The following is a 26,184-nucleotide window of genomic DNA, read 5'->3' as shown; positions in this document are numbered from 1 at the left end:
AATGCAGCGTGAAAAGTGTGAAGCGTTATATGTATAGAATGCAGCGTGAAAAGTGTGAAGCGCTGGATGCATAGAATGCAATCTTGCTGACTCTTGAGCTTCTGCTTCTGCTTATCTTTGCAAGTGATATTTTTGCCTGTATCCATCCAGTGATTCTCATTAAGGAGATTCCTTAAACTTGATCCAGCTGGGCTGGGATACGTGGAAGCGTGCACATGGCAGGTACTTGGAGATTTGGATATTGCAGCATGTCGGGCTTCCTACTCCAGCCTTGTGGGAAAGACATTTAAGGGTGGGTTCTCTCTTCTCTGTGTGTCTTAATTGTGTTACTAGAATTTAAGCAATGTGATTTTTTTCGAGAGACTGGTTAAATTTAATTTTCTTTTCATGATAAGCTACTGTTTGCCACAGGACTGGGGATGGTGGCTACTATATGCTACCAGCCCCTATTATGATCTGTACATATAAATGATACCAAACATTTCTGAATTTTATCAATAATTATGACAGGAACACACCAAAGTGCTTTGAGACAATATATGGTGGCTGCTTAGTGAGCTGGAAGCTGTGACTGGCTTCTCCAGTCAAGTGTGGTGTGTGGTGTGTGGTGTGTGGTGTGTGTTTATTAAAGAACAGGGGCTAAGAAGCATAGAGGCCATGAGTGTTTCTTGGATACTCATGATGTCCCAGGCAAAGAACTAGTTATTGGTAGCAGTGAAACAGCTGCTCTGATGGTCCTAGCTAAAGTGGGGTGGGAGGTGGGGAAGGGCCGGGGTGGGGGAGGTGGGAGCAGGAGGGAGCCTAGGAGTTCAAGGCCTGCCTGGGGACAGTTTAGATAAGCCTTGCTTCCTCTAGGGGAAAAAAAAATGCAGGAAGAATACTGAAGAAGCCTTTGCCCTCAAGTGCCTCTGCCTAGTAGGACAGCTAATCAATTGACAGAATCAGGGTTGAGATGGGCAGGGCATGGTGGGCGTGCCCTGGAATCCTGTAGAAGGAGCCTGACTCCATCCTCAGCAGCCAGGAGGCCTTCTGTTCCTGCTGAGACCTGAAGGGAGTGGAAATTCTTTTGGAAAGCAACATTCCAACTGAGGAATGACTCCTGTTTCCTGACTTTGGAGCTGGGCCTGCAGGAAGTGAGAACGGCTGGCTAAGGAAACATAGCTGGACTGGTCATGGCACGAGTTTGGGCTTCATCCAAGAGTTTGTTTGGCCTTGGTCCTGAGCGCTATGGAACAACAACAACAACAAAAAAAAAATGGTTCTTTGTAGGGTACAGTGTGCTTGGATATGCATATTTGGCATATAATTTTGGTTTCCGTGTGGCCGATGGATGGAGGGAACCAATTAGGAAGCCACTGTGGTGCCCACCAATTAGGTGGCTGTAGCCTCTGAGGGATTAGAGTGCGGAAGAGGCGGGAGGCGATCCCAATCTAGTATCAGATGGACTCGACCATGGCTCTCTCTTGCTTGGATGGGGGGGGGGGGGTGGTGGCTGATTGGGCCACTAGATTAAAGGGAGCTAGTGAGGGTAAGGGTTTCTGTTCTAGGACTGGTCACACAGCTCAGTGCACAGCCACTTGCTACTAAGTGATGACTCAAGATTTATCCCTGGACCCCATGGTGGAAAGAGAGAACCAACCCCAGAAAGTTATGTTCTGACCTACAATGTGCACACACACACACACACACACACACACACACACACACACACACAAATAAAGCTATTTATAAAAAGGTTTCTATTCTAGTCACAGTTAATTTATAAATAGATTTTGAAAATATTTTAAACTGCTTGACTGAAAGAATATAGATTATGAGTGAATGGTGGAAGCTATAAAGACACAGGCTTGATGTCTGAATCTTGGTAGCCCTCCTCCCCCAGCACTGTACTAGATTCCTTGTAAATGGGCTCTTTTTAGAATTCCTTTTCGCCTAACTGCAAATGCAATGTAAAAGTGCTTTATCACGATGCCGTTTGCCTTAATGAAATCACGATATGGGAGATTTGAAACCATTGGCGAGTACTTGGCGTTGGGCTGTATCAGGACTCCGGAGCTTGGTAACAGCAGAGAGGTGCCATCTGGAATTAAATTCAGCGTAGCTCCTTATCCATCTTCCTGTACTCTAGATGCTTGTGTAAGCAGCGGCAGGTGGACCAGCCTTGGAGGGTGTCCTTTTATATTTGCACTGGTTGGAATCATGAAAGTCATGCAGACCACATTTTTCCCCCCTGTCAAAAAAATGACATTATAAATTGTGGCTAGTCTTTGCTTCTTTCTTTTTCTTTTGGAAACAGAGTCTCATTGTGTAGCTCTGCCTGGCCTGCCTGCCACCATGCCTATCTGTGTGACTTGAGTTTCTAAGCCACTCTGCCACTGCTGTGTATTCTGACTGTTACGGTAGCGCGTGTCTGTGATTCCAGCACCAAGGAAGCTGATAAGCGAGGCTCAAGTGCTAGTCCAGCCTATTGGCCCTGTCTCAGAAATAAATAAATAAATAAATAAATAAATATTTTTGCCATGAGCAACAGTAGTGAAGCCATACTGTCAGAATAATTGTTATCAAAGGAAACTGTATTACTGAAAAAAGAAATGTTTGTCTTATCCTTCTGAACCTGAACAACTAGTTTGATCATAGTAAGAGGGTAGTGTGGACAATCTGGGGAACCGGTTGGTGCCCAGGGCCGCAGAGAATACTATTCATTTAAAATCAAAACGTCTTCTTGATGACGGGCCTCGCAGTTGTGACTATAATTGTTTCAAAGACTTAGGAGTGAGACAGTGGAGGTCACCTCCTAGGGCACAGCTTGACTTGGAAGCCAGGAGGATTCTGTGAAATGGACCTCCCCTGGGTGGAGCTGAGTAGGAGCCTGGGCTACACAATCCTGGGTGAGCTCTGGCCTCTGCAGAAGGCTGCAGAACTTCTCTCCTGGGCCATCTGGCTTGGGTTGCTGGGGTGGGGAGGGAGTGGGGCCAAAGGAAGGGAATGTGCCCTTTGCTCAGGGGAGGGCGTGGTTTTGGACAGGTCACAACCCACAGCCTATAAAGTGCTCTCAGTTTTTGGACCAACATATTTTTTGCTGCTGGAGTCACAATGAAGGCCATTCAAGAGTTTTCAAAATTAGATTTATAGGTTTTATTTGATACCAGAGTATATGTCTATATGTATACCATGTGTGTGCGTTGTGCTTGTGGGATCAGAAAAGGCCGTCGGATCCCCTGGAACTGGAGTTAATGGGTGGCCAAGAACCACCATGTGGTTGCTGAGATAGAAGCCTGGTGCTCTGCAAGAGCAATAAGTGCTCTTACCTCGAGCCACCTCTCTGCCCCCCCCCCCAATCAAAATGTTTTAACCCTGAACTTTAATCTCATTTCTCAGAGACTTGTTGTTCTGATGACCTCTGTCAGTAGCTCCCGAGTCTTTGGCATTCATGTTCGCTGCTCTGTAATTCACTGTGACCTAGCCCTGTCCTGCGTGCCCGGCAGCTTTCCAGGACCTTGTTGCTTTCATATTGTGCTGCCTTTTCCCTAGTTCGTCCTCAGGGGGCACTCGGTTCTATTTATGTTATTGGTGTGTTTTTACTGAGAGGAAGTTTAACATCACCCATCTGCAACCTTTGACCTAGACTTATCCATTTGTTATATTGATACTTCCTTGCCAAATAATGCAAATAGCATCATTTAGTAGCAAGAGAGTCATAAGGCGTTAGGAAAGTCATAAGGCATTAGGAAGCCGAACAAAAGAAAGTATTTTCTGTAATTAGGACATAACCCATTTTATAAAAGGATGGTCTCTAGTATATCTGTGCATATGTCTGTGTTTTTGAGAAGCAATCGTGTCTTCTATAATGTAAGACATGGTTTCGATTGCAGGCACAGAAAACAAGTGCTTGTTGCGTGTGTTGGTGTACTCCTATGGTCCCAGCATTCAAAAGGAAGATGAGAATTGCACGTTTGAGGCCAGCTTGGACTTCAGAGTGAGGTCCAGGAGATATAACTGAGATACACCACTCTTTCTGTAAAAGAAAAATAAAAAGCAAATACTTACCCTCCTCCCCGCTTCATTTCAGAAGAAATGGACAGTCTTAATTTCGTTGTTTTGTTTTCCTTGAGACAAGCTCTCACGGAGCCTAGCTAGCCTCGGACCTGCTCTATAGGCCAGGATGATTTTGAAGTCACAATGATCCTCCTACCTCCACATTCCACGTCCTGGGATGACAGGTGTGTGCCACCACGCCCAGTCTGATGATAGACAGCATTATTTCATTACGTGACGAAACGTGCATTGCTTTCTTACCTGACACGCACGCCATCTTTTAGACCACTTCCGGTTTGCAAAGTACCTTCTCCGTGGCCTGCGTAGGAGTAGCGTGAGGTCCCTCGCTGATGTCTGCAGAGCATGCGCTCGACCGAATTTCCCTCCTCCAAGGCAGGAGTACTTCCTTTCACCCTGCATGGTCCCCCTTTGGGCTGTGGAGGATTCTGGAGACCAGTGTCATGTATGATACAGCGACCTGGCTAAGCGATGGAAGGGTTGCTGATAGCCTGACTTCAGAGCTAGCCTCCTTTGCTCAGGGTACCTAAGTTTCCTCGTATCCCCTTCCGGGGTCATGTACTATCTATCATAATAAAGGAGGTGAGGGATGCCTCTGTCCCCACGAAGGCATGGCTCACCTGGGAGCCTAGAGGGTTCAGCATCACTGCAGGCTCCACCCCCTCCCTCTCCATCTCTAAGCATTCCCAACATTAGGCGCTGAAACATGCGCCGCTGACTTGTACCCCGTCTCTCTCTCTCTGCTAAACTACATGGGCACAGTTCCCTCTGAAACACAGTGTACCACTTTCCTAAAATGTAATCATATAGTGTGAAAAAAATACACGACGTGGGCTCTCTGGACTTTAATTGGCAGTGCCTTCTGGCACACGGTGCAGTTTCCCCGCTTTTCATCACCTTTTCATAAGTTAAGTCTGTTCTAAAGATTTTCTTTTTCCCCAGCCAAGCATTCATTAGTTTCAGATTGAGTTGCCCTGGTTGCCACTGTGATGGATTCCTTTCCTCCCCTCGGCAGCCAGCTCCAGAGGAGACGGAGAAGGAGCCACATTGATTCGGCCCCATCCTTCTGAGAAGCACTGCTGGGCAGTGCTGCTGTCTTGTAGGGACCATTTTGCAGTGTTTCTCCTCCATCTTCCCATGATCCCCTACAACAGGGCTGCTGTGTGACATTGCCTCTGTCTCGGTGTCCCCAGACACCGGTGTTTTTCTTCTCCTCCAGAATTCTGCACACAGTAGGAGTTTCAGATAGGCTTCCATAAGTTAAGAATAAAGAAAACTGTGGATGCTTCAGGTCCAGTGAAATTCTGTAGATACAAACATGTCTGTCTCTGTCAGACTGAGCCCACTTTTCTCTGTTAATGGAGGGTCAGTGAACCAAGTGTGTTAGATGCTTCCTTAAACACACACACACACACATATACACACGTAACTGTGGTGTGCACATAGCTCAGGGTATACATCAGGACGTCTGAGGGTACTTTGAGGTATAAAGCAAACCCATACAAGCAGATGGGCTACATTCAAGGAAGGAAGCCTGGGACTTGCTTGCAGGTTTGGCAGCTGCTTAAATGTGCAGTGAAAAGACCGGCTTTCTGCAGCCCTTCTGCAGGATACACACAACACACACCGTCCAACCGCATAGCCCAGGTGGACCTTGAATTTGCCTCCGCCTTTTGAGAGACGGCTGGTTACAAATGAGGACACCGTACTTGGTTTGAAAACGATTTTTTTTTATTGTGTTCAATGAGAAGGTTCTTGTAGGAAGATAAAAAGAGCATGTGTTTTGTGAGGCAGTTTCTCTTGAGGGAGCAAAGTCAGCACGGGTTGGCAGTCCCAGAGGGTCCACTGGGGAAGCACAGGTAGGAGGGGGAAGGGTGTGCAGAAGGCTGACAAAAGCTCAGCTTCCCCCCCCCCCCCACACACTATCTAATATGTCCCTTAAAAACTGCTGCTACTTTTCCATGCAGGTAATGTGAATGAGTGGGGGTCATTTTTGGACAGTCTCTGTGTGGGCGATACCGGAGGAACAAAAACCTTGTGGTGTGAGAGTTCTATTTTCTCACTGTTACACAAAGGGGGGGGGGTGTCCAGAAATAGAGCCAGAGCGTCCTCCCTCTCCCATCTCCAAATGAGGCAACAGAAGAGAAACGTACCTGGGACTCACCTGTGTGCGGATCCGACAGAGAGGAAATCTGATCTTCTAAACTGCGGCTAGGGTGCAGGTGCAAGTCGCTGGGGAAAGGGGCAGAAATAAGTGTGGGGTGTTGATATACATGACTCTGTTTTGTAAACTAAAGTGTTGTCGTCTGTCCCCTCTCTCCTCCCCCCCCCCCCCACAAGCACATTTACTACATGTTTGGGACTGTTTTCAAAGCAAATGTTTCCTTACAGAGGTTATTAAGTCATTGGTTACACAACCTTGGCAGCCTTCTGGTGGTTTTCTTTTGTTTTGGGTTGCTGTTAGCCTGAACTAAAATGTTTACAGGCTGGTTGGAATAGGCTAGATTATGTTAACCGAGGAATGAAGTGTGAAACTAAAACCTGAGAGAGCAAAGTGTGGATTTGCCCTGAAGGTGACAGATAGTGAGGCTTTTAAATTGACCTGTAACCCCTCTGGGAGAGAGGACGGCAGCGGGGTGTCAGCCTTCCTTCCGGGGGCTCTGAATTCCACAAAGCAGGGTATCTTTGTGGTTTCCCACACTGAGGAACAGCCCACAGATACGCTGCCCTTTTTCCTGGGAGTAGACAACATGGAGGCATGGAAACGTTTGTGTTGCTCCATCTCCTGTTTGAGGGTCTGGGGATTTGTGCTCCGACCTTCTGTGGAGCAGGGATAGAGAGGCAGGAGGTGGGGGGCTAAACACAACCAGTCATCCTTCAGCAGACTAAAAGTGATTCGCAAGTCAGTCCTCTTCATAGTGTTCTCTTCTTGGCGACTATTCCTGCTTATTGCAAAAAGGAACAATAGTGATGACGATTTTCTTCTTTCTAGAACATGGTGCTAAGCCCAGAAATTGAGTCAAAGTCCTTGCTAGGTTTTCTGCTGTCAATTTCCTAGAGTCTCGTAATGAGTGGTGGTTGTCTGAAAGCATATGTTCCTCCCATATTGAGTAGGAGAAAAATCGCTTTATCCTAAGATTGTCAGAGAGTAAAGCAGACTTCTTTTGCTAGCCCACGTGTTTTGGAAGCCCGGGCAGCAGCCGCTTGTCATTCAGCCACCGTGCTTACAGAGTTGCCGGGATCTGAAGGAACAGTTTTGCTCTAAACAAGATCAATGGTTCTGCTGCAAACAAGATCACAGAAGGACCCAGAAAGCCCCTGATGCTTGCTGTGGTCTGCCTTTGTTCGCTTTGCTCCTCTGTGAGCATGCTCCTTGCCTCTGCTGTTGGTGGCAGGTCCCTGAGGATCCAAGGGTAGTTCCTTTCTTCTGCAGCCAGGTATCAGCCGCACATCGCTGGCCTCCACTACAAAGGAGGCTCTGTCAGAACCAGCCATGGCCTTTTCTTGCCTTACCATCACTGTGCTCTTGTTACGAGCCGCCTCCTCACTCATTTTGGGGGGCTTGCGTCTTTTTTTCCTCCGTGTAGATTCCAGCTCTGCCTTGGGTGGATAATTGGCTTTCTCTCTGTCCCCGAAAATAGCACAGTGCTGCTGAAATAAGACATTCTGTAAGACAATAGCCAGGACCAAAGGCTTTAGTTCATTCTTAGTAGGTCTTCTCACTAGATGTCAAGGGTGTGTGTGTGTGTGTGTGTGTGTGTGTGTGTTTGCACATGTACTACTGTGTGTGCGCATCTGTGCTTTCTCTTTTAAGTTATTAGTATTGCGTGACACGTCTTTCATAGAAATGCCTCAAAACAATAATCAGTTGGCTACCTGGGCCTTTCTGTTTACCCTTGAGCTGCCATCCCTTTGCCCACATAAGAAACAATAGAAAGGCTGGCAAGATTGCCTAGCGGTAAAGTGCCTAGGCCCTAGGCTCATTTTGCTGCAAGGAAAGAGGGAGAGAGGATGAGAGGAAGGAGAAATCCTTTTAAACATTGAGGGACTAAAAATTATATAAAACAATTAAGTCAACCCAGGTCCTTGTTGTGTCCCAGTTCATTCTCTACCGTACACATGCACAGAAAGCGTGGTTGTAGAACACGATTGTTTCCCTCCATCTTTATGTAGAGTCTCAGGGCACTACTAGCATGGGAAATTCACACAGAGTTAGAAAAGCTGTCTTACACACTTGACTCAGGAATGATTTTGCACGTTTGTGTGTGTGTGTGTGTGTGTGTTGCTTTTGAGACCGGATTTTATGGCCTTCAATGACCCTGAGCTTGCTCAATAACAGAGACAGACTTTAAACTCCCAGTCTTCTTGCTTCTGCATGCTGGACTTACAGGAGAGCACCAACAGGCCCAGCTGGGAATAACATTCTTAGGTATTTGTATGACAGACTTTAAACTTTTAAAAAATCATAACCGTCTTCCTTAACGTTTGACATTCTGCCTTAAGCATGATTTACTGAAAGATACTCGGTTACCGTTCAGTTGTATTTAGAAAGCACCAATTTACTAGACGGCCGTAAGGAGCTGCTGTGAAGAAGGGTTTCTAAGGACACAGTTGGCAGTATCTTGTAGACCTCTGTCACCTTTGCCATGGTGTAGCTGGTCACATCTCTCCTGGTCATCCTGGTCTTCTGGTCCCCGACAGTCCCTGGAGTCAGATTGGCTCCTCTCAGGACCTCAGAAGATCTGCAGTGTTACACCCTCATGAAAGGCTTTTCCTAGACATACAACCCAAACAGGAGTGTGTTGTTTACTTTTCCTGCCTTCACTTCATGTCCTTTCTTAGTGTTTACAACAACCAGATAGCCAGGCGTGCTGACATACGTTATTAATACCAGCACCTGGGAGTCAGAGGCAGGAGGATCTCTGTGAATTCGAGGTCAACCTGGTCCACAGAGTGAATTCTAGGACAGACAGGACTATGTAGAGAGTTCCTGTCTCAGAAAAAAAAAAAAAAATCAAACTAAACAGACTGTAGCCAACAATGATGGCTTCTCCCCCTCAGACCGGGGAGAAAGAAATCTCCATACGCATTTCTGCACCTGAATTAAATAAACTCTTCCACATTGGCTAACTAAGTAAAAACAGAACAACACTCATTTCTGTTGGTTACCAAGGTAGCAATTGGGGAAAGTCACTGGGAGACCTGTTTCTATCAATACCCTTAATCTGGATGCTAAGTGGTAAGACAGCTTGCTAAAGTATTTGAAAGTTGGGTTGCAGACAAAGGGCTTTCTTGATTGGCTGTCCTCCATCCTCCTTTCCCCTCTTTGCCTGCTTAGGTAAACAGGAGTAGGTAGAACTGCATGAAGAAATCAATATAGAATTTTCTCCTCCCGGGAGAAGTATTTTTGAGGAGAAAATCGGTGCCGTACACTCTGGCTCCCATCTTCCCTAGAATATGCTCCCAGAAACAGCTGAGACAAAAGCGAAGAGCTTGATCTAAACCAAAAAGGAGACGGGGAAGGAAGGGGTACAGCTTTCAGAGTCAGACATTAAAAACTCCTTCTAGTCTGAGGTCTGTGTCAACAAACTTCCTGATAGCAAGGCCCTCCTTAAGCCACACCTATGTCTAGATGGGACAGTTCGCAGTCATGATTGGAAATGGAGGGAATCAAAGGTTGCCTTTGAGTTCTGTTGTTTCTCGGGATCTCTGAGCTTACCCAAGACCGACAGCCGTTGGTGGAGGCTTCTCAAAGTGGGCCAATCTGCAGTGTGAGCTGCCGTTGAGCTGGAAAGGACAACGGCCTTCCTCCATGTCAAAGACTTCTGAACTGAACTTTGTTTCTTTTAAGCTGATGGCCAGGAAACTGATGGGGTGTGTGTGTGGGGGGGGGAGGTGTCTGTGTGAGGTGGGAGGGGGTGCACGCACTGAAATCCTGTGCGATGCTGGAAACTCACTCACCTTTGGTCAGAAGTAAACTCAGATAAACCTGGCAATTGGAACGTAGTTCTGCTTTTTAAAAATAAGCAAGCCTGTTTTTTTGTCAAGAGAGAAGAGGCTGCTGGAGAGGTACATAAGATTCAGGGTTGTCCTAAGGTTGCCAGACTGGGTGTGTTGAAAATTTAATTTGACTTTAGGCTACCCCTGACTTCAGGGGAACTAGGGCAAAGGCTGCTTTGTAGTGTGAGGCAGATCCTGCCACACAGATAACAAAGCTATTCTCCTCTGCAGCCAAGTCACCGCTGGGTTCTGCTGTCCTGAGAGAATTTGACTCGGTGAGGGGGTGGGGAGGCTTGTGGGTAACTCAAGCACACCTGCTCCTCCCCGCTATCTCTTTTGGACTAAAAAGAAAGCGTAGTGTCCATCCTAAAAGTTCCCATCCACGCGTGTCTGGAAGAGTTCCTGCTTATGCTTGCCTTCCTTAAGTACAAGATGCCCGCCTGCCTTAGGAGTTGGCTCTCAGGGTTTCATTACTGTAACCCTTCATCTGCCCCGCCACACCCTTGTTCTTCCCTGAGTGCTTTGTTTTGGTGGGAGACAGGGCCTCATTCTGTAGCTGTGGCTGAACTAGAACTCGATCTCCATAGACCAGGTGGCCTCAGACTCTCAGAGATCTGTCTGCCTCTGCATTCCAAGTGTATGAATTAAAGGCATCGTTTTATTTTGTTTATTTCGGGGAGCAGGATTGTGCATAGCCTACCTAGGCAGAGCTTCCTGCTCCCGCCTCCTAGTGCTGGGATTTCAGGCACGTGTCACCGCACCTTACTCTTAATGCTTCTTATATCATTTTTCTTTAATGGTAGCCCTGTCCTTCCTCACCTGAAGAATAAGCCATGAGCCAGGACTTACCCTTGAAGAAGTAAACAGAAGTCTGTGGGTCAGGGCAGCAGAACTTTCTTCCCTCCTTGCCCAGGCTGCCTTCTGACTCTCCTGCGCTGTGTGCCCTTGCCAAGTTTGCTTCTGCACATTCTCTCGTCTTCGGTCGTGCCCTGAGTTGTTTGGAAGGAGCACTCCTGCTGGCGTCTGGTGCATCACTTAAAATAAGAGTCCCAAAGGCTCCGCCCAGGCTCCTGGCTACCCCGGGAGACAGGCTATATCTGCTGCAGAGCTGCTGGCAGTTCCATATCTAACAAACAACCTTTTGTGAAGGTCTCCTTGCCCCAGGGCATCTGGGCACAGTTTAGCTCAAGGCTCTGGATTACTCTGAAGTCCTCTAAACTGAAGCTCTTGGACATCAGCAGAGCTATGGAACAGAGCATGCTGAACCCGGGCCATGACCAGGTAGAACGGGTTCTCACATCATGGGTCTACCTGTTCAGGACATTCTGCTCTGGGTGCTGTGACTGAAGGAGGAAGGGAAAATGGCCACCATCTACATGTGACATGATGTTCCTTCCAGAAGCAAGCATGTGGACTCTGATAGAAGGGACCCTTCTGAACTTATTCAGGTTGGGGCTAGAAAGAAAAGTGGTACTCCCTGCTCCTGCAGGCTTTATCTCTTTCAAGCCCAGCCCACACAATTTATCTGAGTGTTTTCTCGGGACTCTTTAAACTAAAGCCTTTGATGCTCTGTAGGCCTGAATGACCAGTTCCAGCTTGAGACACAGCCAGAATCCTGTAGAAGATGGTTTTCCTCCTAGGCAGCTGATACCATAATCCCTATCCAGGACTTGCTCCGTCTTGCACAACTGAAACTCGGTACCCACTATACACTGACATCCCTTCTCCTGCTTCCCTCAGCCCCTGCCATCTACCATGTCTTCTCTCTGTCTCTATGAAGGGGACAACAGTGAGTGCCACACTGTAGCGCACCATGCCCGTCTGCGCTCTGTGCTGACATACAGTTTGTGAACCAGGCAAGGGGCTAGAGATTGAAACACACAGAGACACACAGACAGAGACGGGTCATCCTTGAAATAGGAATGTCCACGTTAGTGTGTCCAGGGGCAGCTTATATAAGGATCCTTAACTGATAGCAATGCCCCAGCCAAACCCACCAGAAACCACTCTCCTGCCATCAGGAACTCCTGAGGGTCTCATGTTCAGAGCAGCTGTAGGCACTCAGATCAGGAGAAAACAAGTTGTTTACAAGAAATTCAGGGTCTGGGGGTTCACAGCTCCCAACAGCACACGTGGATGTAGGCACGTGTCATTTGTCTTCCTGAGTCTGGTTTCTTTCATTTAGTGCAATAGAGAATTCATCATTTAGCTACCTAAGCATGAACACCCGGGATCAGCCGGGGCTCCATAATAGTCATTGCACAGCTGACTCAGGCCTTCCAGGCAGTCCCTTTGGGTGTTGCTTGGTCCCCTGTGCTTGGCTTTCTGGTGTGCCAGTGTTCTGAGCCTTTGATGTGGTTCTTTCTAGCCCTAAACACTTAGGCAACCTCTAAACCTCGCAAGTGTGGGCATGATTGACAAGTCTCACAGCTAAGTAAGAAGCCAGCCCTCCTTGTCTCCCCCTCCCACCACCAGGCAGCTCTTAGGTGAGTGAAACATTGTACCTAGGACGCTAATTATTTACCACCTTCACCTCAAAGTGGTCTAGGATGGTGTTTTCCATTTCCTCGCAGCAAATAGCCTCTTATGTGTCTATTCCCTAGGAATGCATCCAATCCATCGAGGACTCTGGCCTCTTTAACCTTTTATTATCTTCTGGGGTGGTGGCGGTGAAACTGCTTCGAGTTTATTACTCCCTTTGTAAAGGACAAATCCCTTTTATTTTTTTAACACTATCTCCTCCTGCAGGTGGGTCTAACCTCTTGACATTTTCACAGTTCACCCTCAAGAGCTACACAGTCAACTCATAAGACATCAAAAATACAAATCTCATGACATTTTAAGGGAGTCTTCAAATTTGTGTTGTGCCACATTCGGAGCTGCCTGTCTTAGCTGTAGGTAGCCCTTGTGTGGTGCACTGGACTAGAGCTTTGGAATTGCCTTGTTCTGGAGTTCTAGGATGTGGGAGTTCAGGGACCCTCTAGTGTCAGATGTTATATCGTAGATCACCCTCAAAGATATGATGCTAAGTGAAAGAAACCAGACACAGGAAGACAAGTGACACACGCCTGTATCCTTGTGTGGCACTCAGTGTTGTCCCCTTCATAGAGACAGAGAGAAGACATGTTTGATGTTAGGGGCTTTGGGAAGCAGGAGAAGGGATGCTAGTGTACAGTGGGTACCGATATAGAAGACAGGTAGATGGCAGGGGCTCAGGGAAGCAGGAAAAGGGATGCTAGTGTACAGTGGGTACCGAGTTTCAGTTGTGCAAAATGAAATAAGTTCTGGAGAGGGATTATGGTGTCAGATGCTTAATAGAAATACACTTAGTACCACCAAGCTTCCTAACGAAAACCTGGTGGCTGTTAGGTACACTCGTATGGTGACGTAAGAATAAAATTCTAAAGGAAAAATATCACATTTACTTATGTATGACATAATGACTCAGGCAGATGTCATTGCTTTTACTTGGATCCTTTTTATGCAAATTGAAAAGACATAGGTTTCTTTCTTTTTTTAAAGCAAAATATTGCATGGCCATTTTATTTTCTGGATTCTACCCAATGAGTGTAAAGCCTTGTTTGGCCCTTGGTAACAGTTACTGTCATCATGCCTACTAGTCAGGTGTATCTCCCCTCAAAACATAGCTCCCGTCATGTGTTTTAGGGTGAAGGAGACACAGCCATGCTTAGGGAGGGGTGAGTGTATGGAGTTAGAAAAAGTCAGATGGCGTGAAAAAGTTGAAAAGCCGCGAGTTCTGTCCCTGTGGCTTCATTCAGAATTCTCCTTTCCTTAGCTTCTGTCTCTTTCTGGAGAAACCGTTCGAGTCCTCTTGCAGGATGCACGTCGACTCTCTGTGGGTGTTAGAGCCTCCTGGGGGACAGAGTGTGAGTGCGGCTGTCTGGGCGTTATTAGAAAGAAATCAGTAGAAATTTAAATCAGATCATTTGAAAATGTAGTCACTCGCCGCTTCTGCAAACGGTCTTATGTGGTAGATACATAAGCACTGACCTTTCCTTCGAATGGGTCACATCACTCAACGGACCATGAGATCACCTGTTTCTGTTCACAGACAGCGCAGCTCAGAAGACTGTAGAAGCCGCAGCAGCGGCCTTATTAGTGCATTTTTGTCTTAAGCCAAAATGGAAAATGATGAGTACTTAACACCCTGTAGTGCTGACAGAATGTTCCTTCCTTAAAATCTTTAATCTCAGCTGGGCAGAGGTGGTGGTGGTGCATGCCTTTAATTCCACACTCTCTGTGAGTTCAAGGCCAGCCTGGTCTACAAGAGCTAGTTCCAGGAAAGTCGGAACTGTTACACAGAGAAACCCTGTCTTGAAAAACAAAACAAAAAAAAATCTTTAATCTGGATATAGTAAGACAAAAAATAAAATGTTATTTTAAAAATACTGTATAGCTGGGGTTGTATCTCAAGGCTATAGCACTTGGCCTGCTATGCACAAGGCCCTGAGGTCAATCCCAGGAACACCAGACTTCAGTTAGACAGCCCACTTGTTGACCTCAGAGGTCTAGGGTATCACCATGCCCATGACTGGTGTGTTGGCAAGATGTGGTTAGGATTCACGTGCTGTGTCCATCATGAACATAGCAAGAGCCCTCAGTTGAAAACGTGAAGAACTCCCTGCCCTTTCCTTTGCTTATTCTCGGGCAAATTCTGTGTCGTTCATAGAGGGCTAGCCTGGGCAATTATCGAGTTCAATGAGATACTAGCCATTTCTATGTTTTGAATTGCTGTCAGTTAGAGAGATGTTGCTTTTGCCAGTGCATGCCATATCCCTGCCCCTGAATGTTCTTATATTTTTACATTCCTTCCCATATCAAAATAAATGTTAGGTCCTATGTACGTCCATGACATACACAAGCTGTGTTATTTATGGTGCAGAATTAGAATGTTGAGGCTGGAGGGGGGAGTAGTGAGAGCCACAGCTTCCATCGTGTTCTCTGATATCCTGTAGTTTCTTCTGGGAAAGAAGGCCAGGTGATGGCCATCTTCCTCTCAGCCTGAAGGTAATCTGAGTTTGGAGACCGGTCACGGCTAGCCAGCCTGGCAAATAAACCAAACAAAACCCCCTTTTTATTCTGAAGGGGGAAAGAAGATTTGAGGTTAGATCTGGCTTCAGCAAAACCATTAATAGACCTTACTTTAAGAAGACCAAGTAGGAGGGCCTAATGGGTTGCCCCTGGGGATAAAGCGCTCGGTGTGCAAACATAAAGGCTAGAGTTCGGGGCCCCAAAACCCATGTAAAAGCTGGCAGGTGTGGTGGTTGCCTGTAATCCAATGCCTGGGAGGCAGATAGTGGGGATCTCCTGGGCAAGCCAGATAGCTAGGCTGTCCAGAATTGGTGAGCTCCAGTTCAGCAAGGGACTCGGAGAGTAATTGAGGAAGGTAACTCATGTTAACTACGTGCCTCCACATGCAGACACATACATGCATATCCCTCCATACATACACACAAGTATGCTTACATAGTGTGTCTACGTACGACGCTAAGCCATATTCATGTGCCGGTCAGTCATGTGCCTAGCTGTAAGTTTGAAGGTATTGGTGCTAATGTCTTTGTCTTCTCTTGACAATGGAGGACAAAATAGAACAATCTTTCCTTGCTGGAAATGAGAGCTCATCTGAATGTTTCTGAACCGAGCACTTGGGTTTCAGTGCAAAGATTCAAATCAGTGAAAAATACCAGTGGATTTCCCGGGTTCCAGGGTTCCAGATGTATGGCCCCTTCGTGAATACGCGGCTCCTGCATGCACTTTATGCTTCGGTTTTCTGGCCTTTGTTGCTTCTCAACGAACATGAGAGGCTCCATTTGCTAAACATGAGAGCCCACTTGGGATATCTGTTAGGATAACTGGGTCAAAACCTATTCAAGGGTCACTGCTCGGGTTTTACTAGCTTGTTTTTAATTTGGGTTATTGTTTAAAGAGAGTGTAGTCTTTTCAAAAACCCAGTTGTTTGGTGCTTGGGTGTGGGATACTCTTTACCTCATGTGGAACCTCATTTGTTCCGTGACCAACACATCTCAACTCTCGCCACAGGGAGGGACTTAGCCAGCTTTAGGCCACACCTGCAGCTTGTGTATACAGGCAGAAAAATTCACACTGTGGAGTGCTTTGTCAGGCTCATTAAGTGACTTATTAGAAACGTATACATTGTTTCTAAAATTCCCTTTGTCAGAAAGTGTGCAAAGACTCAGCTGCCCAATGAAATAACCCCTTTGGAATTGAGCAAAAATACCTCAAAGTCTGTCTGTCTGTCTGTGCTGTTGCATTTTCCACGCCCCTTGGGGTTGCCTGTGAGTGGCGTGGGCCAGCTTGTCCCTAGGAACAGCGAGGCTCGACAGGGCATGACTTTCTGGAGCTGAGAGGACTGTTGATGAGGATGATGCTGGCAGGAGACAAAGTGAGTGGCTGCTTAAGCAGAAAGACAAACAGGAAAATAATTAATAGCCAGGAGAGACATCTGCCAGAACCCGAACATCCAAACACACGGAATGCACAACCAGATACCAATTAAGGGAAAGTGTGGGGTTTGTGCTCTTCTGACCGTCTAACACACAGAGATGCCAATGAGGATTAATGACCCAGCTGTAAAAATGATCTTCCAGTCGATAGTGCTGGACCCGAGAAGCATTTTAGCATGCGCCAGGCTGGCTGCGGGTGTGGACCGCCAGGGTTTTCAAAAGGTGCCCTTTACAACGGGGCACATTCTGCCAAGACACAAATTATTCTAGCAACTAAGGAGAGGTACCGCATTCATGGCTACTGGCAACATCCATCTCCTGTAGTCTCAACAGAATTAAAAATATATGGAGAAGCTTGTTAAAATTTAACAAAAGTCTGTACCAATCCAGATTAAAAAAAAAAAATTATAGCCATACCAATGAATCACTGTAGGGGTATCTGAAATAGTGATGGATTCTGCTTGACAGGTGAGTGTCAGTGACGTTGCGAAACAACAGCAACAACAAAGACATGGCCTTTTCTTTCCCGTTCTGGCTGTGTCTTTAAGAACCCTGCTTCCTCTGCCTGAACGGCGACAGCCCTGACACAGAGGACCTTGTGATGACTGCACTAACCCCTCAGCAATCCTGCCGCCATCCTGGCTCTCTGCGAGGATCCCGGTGCACAGAACTAAGAGCTGGTTTGCCTCGCCACAGACTACATAGCGCATTGTTACGTGTTTTAAGAATCTCAAAATTCCCCCGCAAAGCCCTGGAACAGATGAGTTTCTCTTTCCCAGCACGGCAGTGTCCTTTTCCCACTCCCTGCCGTGTTTACCTGGATACTCAGCAGGGCTGTTGTAGCCTGTGAGGGGTCCTCGTGACTATCTCCCTTTCCCAGGTGGGGAGGCTGAGGTCAGCGGTGCCGGATAAGTTGTCTAGAGTTGGAGGGCAGTTCTTATCTGTGCCCCACAGGCCGACAGTGCACACGCTGCACCCGGTTCTGTTAGTTCCTCTTCACGTTTTGTATAAGATCCAGCTAGCCCGCCTTTGTTCCTTACGGATGCCTGTGAGGTTCGTGGAAGGTGAGCACATTTGGAATACAGGCAGGATTGATGATACCCAGGGAGGTGCCCGTCGTTGTGACTGCAAATGATCATGAAGGTTTCCTTTGATTTCCCAATTCCCTCCTGCCGCTGGAAAGAGTTTTCAGACAAGAGAGAAGATGGAGTAAAGCTGACTAGAGGCCCGGCTCTGCCTTTGCTCCCCAGTACTTACTTTCTAGAAGGGGCTGCTGGGATGCATGACACAGTTCCCACTTCACACTCGGTCATAGGCTCTGCAGGGCCTAGAGGTCACTTTGACCTGTCTTTGGGGTCAGCATAGGCCAGTCAGGCCATGTAGGGGAACATCTTAGACCTGGAAAGGTCTCTGTGTAGGTCACACTTGCCCTCGAGGTTGTGTGGCAGAAATGTTCACTTCTTTTTTTTAATTTGTTTTTTAAAAAAACCCACCTCTTATTTTACATGCTAAATCCAGTTCCCACTTCCTCCCCTCTACCTTTCCTCCCCCATCCTACCCCTAAAGCTTTCCATGGGGAGTCAACAAAGTCTAGCACATTGCTTTGAGGCAGGACCAAGGCCCTCCCCACTACATCTAGCAAGGTATCCCTCCAGAGAGAATAACAACCTAGATGCTCCTCAACTGAAGAATAGATAAAGAAAATGTGGTACATTTATACAATGGAGTACTGCTCAGCTGTTAAAAAAAAAAAAAAAAACAGTGACATCTTTAAATTTGCATGCAAATGCATGGAACTAGAAAAAGCCATCCTGAGCGAGTTAACCCAGACCCAGAAAGATGAGCATGGTATATACCCACTCATAGGTGAATACTGTAAAGCAAAGGATAAAAAGCCTATAGTCCATCACGCCAGAGAAGCTAGGTAATAAAGAAAACCCTACAAGAAACATATATAGATCCCCCTGAGAAAGGGAAATAGACAAGATCTCCTGAGAAAATTGAGAGTGTGGGGTTAAGGGAGAGAAAAGGGAGGGGGGAGGAGAACTTGACGGAACAGGATAGTCGAGATGGGGGAAGGCCAGAGGCGGAGAGCAAGGAAAGAGGCATCTTGATTGAGGGAGCCATTATGGGACTAGCAGGAGACCTGGCATTAGAGAAATTCCCAGGAATCCACAAAGATGATTTCACTTCTAAATCTATCCTGGGTCTCATCCCCATAGGAGGGAAAAACATCCCCACATGTATATATATATATATAATGTGTGTGTGTGTGTCTTCCTATTCTAATATAGCAGAAGGCTGTTTTTTCTCTACAGCTCACTGAGCTGTGAGAAATGATAGCGCCTTTTACTAGCCCGCCCATTACCACAGAGAGCTAACAGCCTTCATGTGAATGCTGTCTTCAGAGCTGAGCATTCCAGGGCAAGGTGCTCAGCTGACAGGACTTGTATCTCATCATTCTTAATGAGCATGGCGAGCTGATTCTTTTTAGTGCTAAGTCCCTGTTCGAGTTTCCAAAACATGTGGCTGTGCCACAACCTGAACGGAATGGGAGTTTATTGGCACCGGGACATCTGCCTATGGGATCCCTCACAGGCATTAAAATAAGCAGGAGATGAGCCATTGTCTGTGTGTTAACCAGGGATCCAGCTGAGACAACAGGAAAAGCCCGGCATTGTCACCGGAGCTACCCCACAGGGTAGGCTTGTCAAGCTCAGGGCCTCCACGGCAGTCCTGGGACCCCCAGCTAAATCAGAGAACCTGTTAAATCCATGAAGCTGTCACTCAGCTGTAGCTACCTGCCTTTTCTTTGGCAATTGAAAGGTAGCCTGGGAATGATCATTGCAAACTACATTTCGAAATGCTCATTGCTTTCCCTGGACCAGATGTCTTCATCCTCCTCTTGAACCTGGCGTCAGCAAGCATGCTCCAGAAGTTCTGACGAGCGCTGTTTCCAACAGCCTAGAGAGCCTGCATGCAGGCAGCAGATGAGAGCCGGAGAACTGGGAAAGCAAAGCGATTGAAAGTTCTTTGGATGCTTGCCTGATCCAACCTGATCCTCGGCATTTTAATAATTATCTACGAGAGAATTTCTGTAATTTTTTTTTTTCAGTTGGCCTGATGATTCTAGTTGTTGAATATGCCCGGTTTATTCTTCGTTTCTGCCCTGTGTGTAGCTACCCTTGGTCCCAAGTAGTCAATAATTTGATAATCAACTTCAGTTTACTGAAGTGTTAGAATGGTCTGTAATCTTAGAATTTTTCCCCCTCATTGCAAGTGCGTTGGGAGCTTCTCACAAATCACAGTAGTGTAGAGGATACCTATTTGCACCTGGAAAGATGTCGGAATTTCCATGGAAACAGTAAGATTTATGCTCGCAGCAGCACCTTTTAGTACTTTTAAAGTATTTTTTGTTATGTTTTTAGCTTTTGAATTACGCTCAGTCTCGAAAGGAGCTCTGCTGAATTCTCAGGCCAGAACGTATTTTTAAAACCCTGTGTTTGGAGATGATTGATCTAAGAGTTGCTTTTCTTGGAAGGGGGCTGCCATGAGTAGAGCTGGCACGCCTAGAAGTATGAACTGGTTGAGAAATATAAAGTCGGGTATTTCGTTGGGCAAAGAGTCTCCCCTCCTTTCCAAAACTGGAAAGTTTTAAAAGTAAAATATCTCTTGTAAATAATTGATCTTCTCTGTGATCCTTAAGCTCCCTAAGCCCCCGGATCTTGTCTACTGAATATTTAGGTTTGTATCCACAGACCTGAGTTGCTATCAGCCGAGGTAATGAAACTCCTTTTGCAGAGGACAGGGTCAATTATGAGAATACAAGTGGTCAGGCCATCAGTGACTGTTGAGGATGTCTCTAGGTGGGGCATCTTTATCAACATCCAGGAAGCATCGCAGAAGAGGAGGCAGAAAGAGCCGGAGGATGCTGAGAAGCGTTGTCTCTGGACACCGCATGGCTGTTGCATTCGAGTTCACAGTTGTAGTTACCTGTGTAAGACCTGCGGAGGATCAGGCTAGCCCAAATTCCAGGGTGGATGGGGAGGAGCTCATGACGTCCCATCCCTAACTGAAGAGCTATAGGCAGTTGACAGCTAGTGGAAGAGAGGATCATTCCCGGGGTGGGAGTGGCCACTGGTAAGTTGTCCACGCTCCAGTGTATGACCCCATCCTCATGCACAAATGGACAGTACTAATTGAGGTTAGTGGGCCATTTGTTTTTTTCAAGAAGCCATGTAGTAAAGTAGATGCGTTCACATTTCATTGGATACACATATGGAATTCTCAAATAAATAATAGATTTTGAAAATAATTTAATTGGGTGATGAGAGAGAGAGTCATCTGTGGAAGTGACGGCTTTTCCTCGGTTATTGGGGTTCTCACATGCTTTTATTCTGTGACTGTCTTAGATGAGCATGTCCCCTACTTGCACTGTTAGGAGAGTAAGGCTTCGGTCAAAACTGCATCCTGTAATCAGGTGAGTTAGGGCTGGGTGAGGCTGACTGCATTTGGCAGCTTCCTACCCTGCAGCCTTGGCGGGGGCAGGGTAGTCATGGCTGTACCAGACTCAGCTGTAAGCAGTCCTTGCCGGGGAAAACATTTCAGTCCGTTGTAACTGTGGGTATGGCACTGGTCCCTTGAGATTATAGTGTACAGTGGAATTGCTGTCATTTTATTTTTGTCTATTTTACATTTATTTGTGTGTGTGTCTGTATACATGTTCTTATATATGTGCATGAATTTGTGGAGGCCAGTGATTGACACTGGGTGTCTTCATCTGTTCCTGTTCATCTTATATTTTCATACAAGCTTTTCACTGAGCCTGATTCAGCTAGGTTAGCTGACCAGAAAGCACTTGGGGTCCACCTGTCTCTACCTCCTCAGTGCTGGCTTTCATGCATGTGCGACTGCACCCAGATTTTTACATGGGTGCTGGGGATTGAACTCATGACCTCATAATTGCCTGGCAAGCTCTTTACTAACTAAGCCATCTCCCCCACACCTCCTCTCCTTTCTCATTTTGAGATAAAGTCTTTCTATATAGCCCAGGCTGGCCTCTAATTCTCCATATCCCTGCCTCTCCTCCTACTGAGATGACAGACGTGCACCGCCACTTCTGGGTGTACTCATATAAACTATGAGAGTACGCCTTTGATGTTCACACAATGACCAAATTGCCCAGTGATACAATTCTCAGAATATAGCCCCGTCGTTAAGTGATATAAAACTACATATCTTGGTTTCTCTCCACAGCCCCATGAGCCAGTATTATATAATTGTGTGTGTGTGTGTGTGTGTGTGTGTGTACATATATAGAGGGAAATACAGATATAGATAAAGAAGGTCACAGAGTTTAAGGAAATCTAGAGTACACAGCCAAGGGAAGTTGAAACCCTATATGCAAACAGTAGACTTGTGCTACCGACCAATGGACTAGACCAACTTGAGTTTCAGTAACCACACAGTTGGGATTATGCGTGTTTGATCCAGGCAGAGAGAAGAGCGGATTTGTGTCTGCAAAGGACCCCTTCAAAGCACCTGCTCACAGCCTACCCACTTCTTCTGAGAATCAGTCATTTCACCAGGAAGCCGGCAACAGCATTTTAGTCAGACTTTCCATTGGCTTGCAGGAGCTCCCATTTAAAGGGTGCTGCCCAAATGGCATTAATGTTGGCAACCCTACCTCCTTTCCTTCTACCCTATGTGTGTGTGTGGTGTGTGTGTGTGTTGTTTTGGTTTTTTTGTTTTTGGAGACAGGGTTTCTCTGTAGCTTTGGAGCCTGTCCTGGAACTAGCTCTTGTAGTCCAGGCTGGTCTTGAACTCTCAGAGATTCACCTGCCCCTGCCTCCCAAGTGCTGGGATTAAAGGCATACGCCACTACCGCCCAGCTAAAAATAATTTAATTGCATCTATTTACTTTGGCAAGGGGAGGGTGGACAGTGCACACCACAGAGTGAATGTGGAGGTAAGAGGTCAACCTACAGGTTCTCTTCTTTCGTAATGTGTGTCCCAGGGATTGAAACCAGGTCTCCAAGGTCAGTGGCCAGTACTTGAGCCTACTCGCCAGCCTTCCCTGCTGACTCATATTGTCAGCTACAGTGAGGAGGACAAGAGAATCCAAACCGACTTATCCAATTCTAGCGAAGCACAATGCTTGCATGTTTAACTCCAAACCTCACAATGACTCCAGGAAAAGTTTCAGTGTTTTCTCTTGGCCATTCACTGACTGGGGAGGGGGAGGGGAGGGTTGGTAGTGGAAGTGAAGTCAGCCGCCCAAGGTCACATTATTCTCAGGCCTTGGATGCAAGATCTGCTACTTCTACCCTGCACTACACTGAAATAGCCAGAAGTATTTTTTTTTTTTTCAGGAAGAGATGGCCTATACCCCCTTTATTTTTCTCCAGTCTTAGAGACTGGATTTCAAGAAATAATCCCATCAACCTACCAAAAGCTGAATATGCTATGCAGTTAGAACTGAGCTTCTACTGGAAAATGTCAAAATCCTACAAATATAATCCAGGCTCTGAGATAGGAAGGGAAAAAAGTGTCAGATCCCCGCTTTATAAATAAACCGCCAAATGCTTGGCAAGTGTGTGGCTGGGCACGCGGCCTGCTCTCATGTGCTTATCAGCAGGAGTGCAATCCTAAAACCACTTCTGCCAGGCCAGCGCGACACAGCCAACACACACCACGTGTGTCTCAAAAGCCAGCCTCTGAAAAAGAACCTCTTGGCTGAATCATATTAAATTAAAAGGCTGTTGCACGCTTCCCTCTTACCCTTGGTAAGCTGAGGCAGGAGGATCAGAGGTTTGAGGCCACCTTGGACTCTACAGTGAGTCCCTGTGTGAAAATGAGGGGGAGGAGGAGGAGAGGGAAGTACAGGGAGGAAGGGGAACTGGAAAGGCTGTTGCATGTGTCTGTGTTCTTGTTAGACCTGAGAATGTAAGCTGTCCTCTTGTGCACAGGATAGTGATAGGGAATTCATAAGTGAGTTGGTGTTTTTGTCAGAGTTTTCATCCTCACTTCAGCCAGGAGCTCACCCACATACCCACTAGAGTGGAAGGTGACCAGCGTCAGAGAATCATCACTATGTGATTTCCAGTCTTTACTTTGTACCACCGAGGTTTGAAAGGGAAGGTTGGTTCATCCAACTTTGCTCTACAGTGACGACCAAGATGATTTAATGTGTTATATGGGAATCTTCCTGTGCTTTGAGGATGTCCTTCAAAGCCTTCCTCTTTTGCTAAGCCTGGGTTCATAGGGCAAGAATGTTTTCCTAATGCCAGGCCCTATCAGAACCACAATGTTGCCTGTGGCTGGCCTCCAGGGTCCTGCCACCTCCCTCTGTTTACATGCCCCATCAGGCCAGAATAACCTGAGGTGGGCACAACAGGTCAGGAATAGGAAGGAAGGAAAGTGTGCCCACTGCCCCCTAAAAGAGGCCAACCCAAACATCTCTGCTAGGCTGTGAGGGCAGGAAGTGGCTGGAAAGATATTCCCTGATGGCTTGGGATATGCAAACATTGTGGGTTGGGATCGTGCATGTGTGCACATGTTAGAGATAAAAAGCAACTTTGCTAACATAAAAATAATTTGAGTGTAACTGAAATAGACTAATAGCAATAAATCCAAGCAAGACAGCAAGAGGCCTCTTGCCCCGAGCTGTCTCCACACTGTCCACTTTCACCAGCTCTGTCCAGAGAAGAAACTGAGTGGGCACTAGTTAAGCACTGAGGTCATGCACCGCTTTGTCTATAACTTCTAGCCTGTGTAGCTCTCAGAATCACCTGGTTTGAGGATAGCCTGGGCTAAATAGCAAAACCATCATAAAAACAAGGGGAACAAAGAAAGGGAGGGAGAGAGAGAGAGAAAGAGACAGAGAGAAAAAAAGGAAGAAAGGAAGGAAAGGAAGGGAAGGAGAGAGACTCATTATGTAGTTCAAGCTGACTCAAACTCACTATGAAACCCACAGGATTGGTTGCGAAAGTGTGATTGATGTGTGATGTTTCTAACCCAGCCTCCCTAGGGCTAGGATTGCAGGTTTGCTCCTCTACCCAGGAAGCTCTCAGTCCTGGGCAAACTGAGTCACGTCACAGACACCTGGTGTTGAGCCCTCTCCTTGTCCATGTAGAGGTGGCCGGGTTTTCCCTTTGTTCTTAGATAAATGACTATCTTCTCATGGAAAGAATACCATTGAAAGGAAACTGCGCCTCTTCGATTATTTCCAGGGTTGAACTGTGCATTGGATAACAAATCTAAGGGCACTGAAAGCTGACTTAACAGTCACAGGCAACCGCGCCACCCATCCACTTTCAGACGCTGCGATGCGCTGTTTAGTGGCGTGTTAATAGTGTCGCTGTTTTAAGCAATGCTCTTTCAGTGAGAAGTTTTACAATGTGTACTTCAAAACAGCTGTCTCCTTCCTTGGTGTTTCCTTCTGTAGTAGGTGTCTCCAAACCCCATGGCAAACTCTAGTTAACACAGGATATGAGATGCCCCCTATAGGCGTGTGGGTTTGGACACTTTGTTCTCCTAAGGTGGTACTGTTTGAGATGTTGAGGAGCCTTCAGTAGAGGAGGAAGTGAGTTAACTGGGGGTGAACCTTGAGGTTAGAGCCCAGTTTCTGCTTCCGGCCTGTTGAGATTTAAGTGAGCAGCCATCCCTATCATGATGGCCTGTATCCTCCAAGCATGAGCTGAGATAAATCCTCCCTCCCGTAGCTTGCTTTTATCGGATATTTTATCACAGTGATATAAGATATAGCTGACATATTTCCCAACCCCTACTGCTTTCCACCAGGCCTCAAGCCATCTTTCTGTATTCCATGAGACGTCAGATTCCCAGGCTTGGGTGACTCACCACTGCGCTCACGGTGAAAGTAAACAGTAAACCAGAGAGCCCGTAAGACTTGGGGCTCTCAGAAGGATATTGTCAATTTCTTTTTTGGATTTCCGACACAGGGTTTCTCTGTAGCTTTGGAGCCTGTCTTAGAACTCGCTCTGGCCTCAAATGCCTCCCGAGTGCTGATATTAAAGACGCGTGCCACCACTACCACCGCCCAGCTGTGTCTCAGTTTTTGTTTGTTTTTGAGGCAGATCTCTGACGGGACTGGAACTACCACATATGATAGGCTGTCTGGCCAGTGATCTCCAGGCATCTCTGCCTGTCTCACTTCCCCAATACTGGGCCTATGAGGGCATGCCTCCATTACTGGTTTTATGTGTGGATCCTAGAGGCCACATTCAGGTCCTTGTGTTTGTGTGGTAAGCACTTTACCAACTGAGCAGCTATCTCTCCAGTCCAAATTAAGTATTTTTCATTTTTTTAAAGAATTTTTTTGCTTTGTTTTATGTGTGTGAGCCATTTTGCCTGCATGTATGTGTGTGTACCACATGTATGTCTGGCAGTCAGATGATGATACAGATGGCTGTAAGCCACCAGGAGGGTGCTGGGAGCCTAACCCAGGTCCTCTGAAAGAGCAACAAGTACTGAACCAGCTCTCCACCCCACCCCACCCCCATTAGTATTTAAATCCTTGCTGATTGTTTCTCAACATCAAGAAGCAATCTCTAAAAATGCTTCAATTCCAGTGCGATCGTCCCGCCTGAATTTCAGTGCCCATATTTTGTGTGATGTGATCAAA

At 46.6% G+C, this 26,184-nt stretch overlaps 1 protein-coding gene and 1 long non-coding RNA gene across 8 annotated transcripts in view; one reads left to right on the top strand and one right to left on the bottom strand.

Moving 5' to 3' along the window:
* Ankh (ANKH inorganic pyrophosphate transport regulator) overlaps positions 1-26,184 on the top strand; it is a 162,031-nt gene that overhangs the window by 48,984 nt on the left and 86,863 nt on the right. The window lies entirely within an intron of this gene.
* On the bottom strand, positions 1,723-11,560 carry LOC126503262 (uncharacterized). 5 transcript variants are annotated; one of them, XR_007592233.1, is made up of 4 exons: positions 10,903-11,548; positions 8,693-8,827; positions 4,048-7,704; positions 1,723-2,230 (listed from the first exon to the last, which is right to left on the bottom strand). It is a non-coding gene; the product is annotated as an uncharacterized lncRNA (long non-coding RNA). The 5 variants fall into 5 exon arrangements; XR_007592234.1 differs by lacking the exon at positions 1,723-2,230 and having other exon boundaries at positions 3,112-4,241; positions 4,343-7,704; positions 10,903-11,543; XR_007592235.1 differs by lacking the exon at positions 1,723-2,230 and having other exon boundaries at positions 3,112-7,719; positions 10,903-11,560.

The sequence above is a fragment of the Alexandromys fortis genome, unplaced genomic scaffold (assembly GCF_014885135.2).
Source record: "Alexandromys fortis isolate MF-2015 unplaced genomic scaffold, M_Fortis_MF-2015_v1.1 scaffold_52, whole genome shotgun sequence".
Classification (NCBI taxonomy): Eukaryota; Metazoa; Chordata; class Mammalia; order Rodentia; family Cricetidae; genus Alexandromys; species Alexandromys fortis.
Note: the sequence above shows the minus strand (reverse complement) of the source record. Positions and strands in the feature narration are given on the sequence as shown.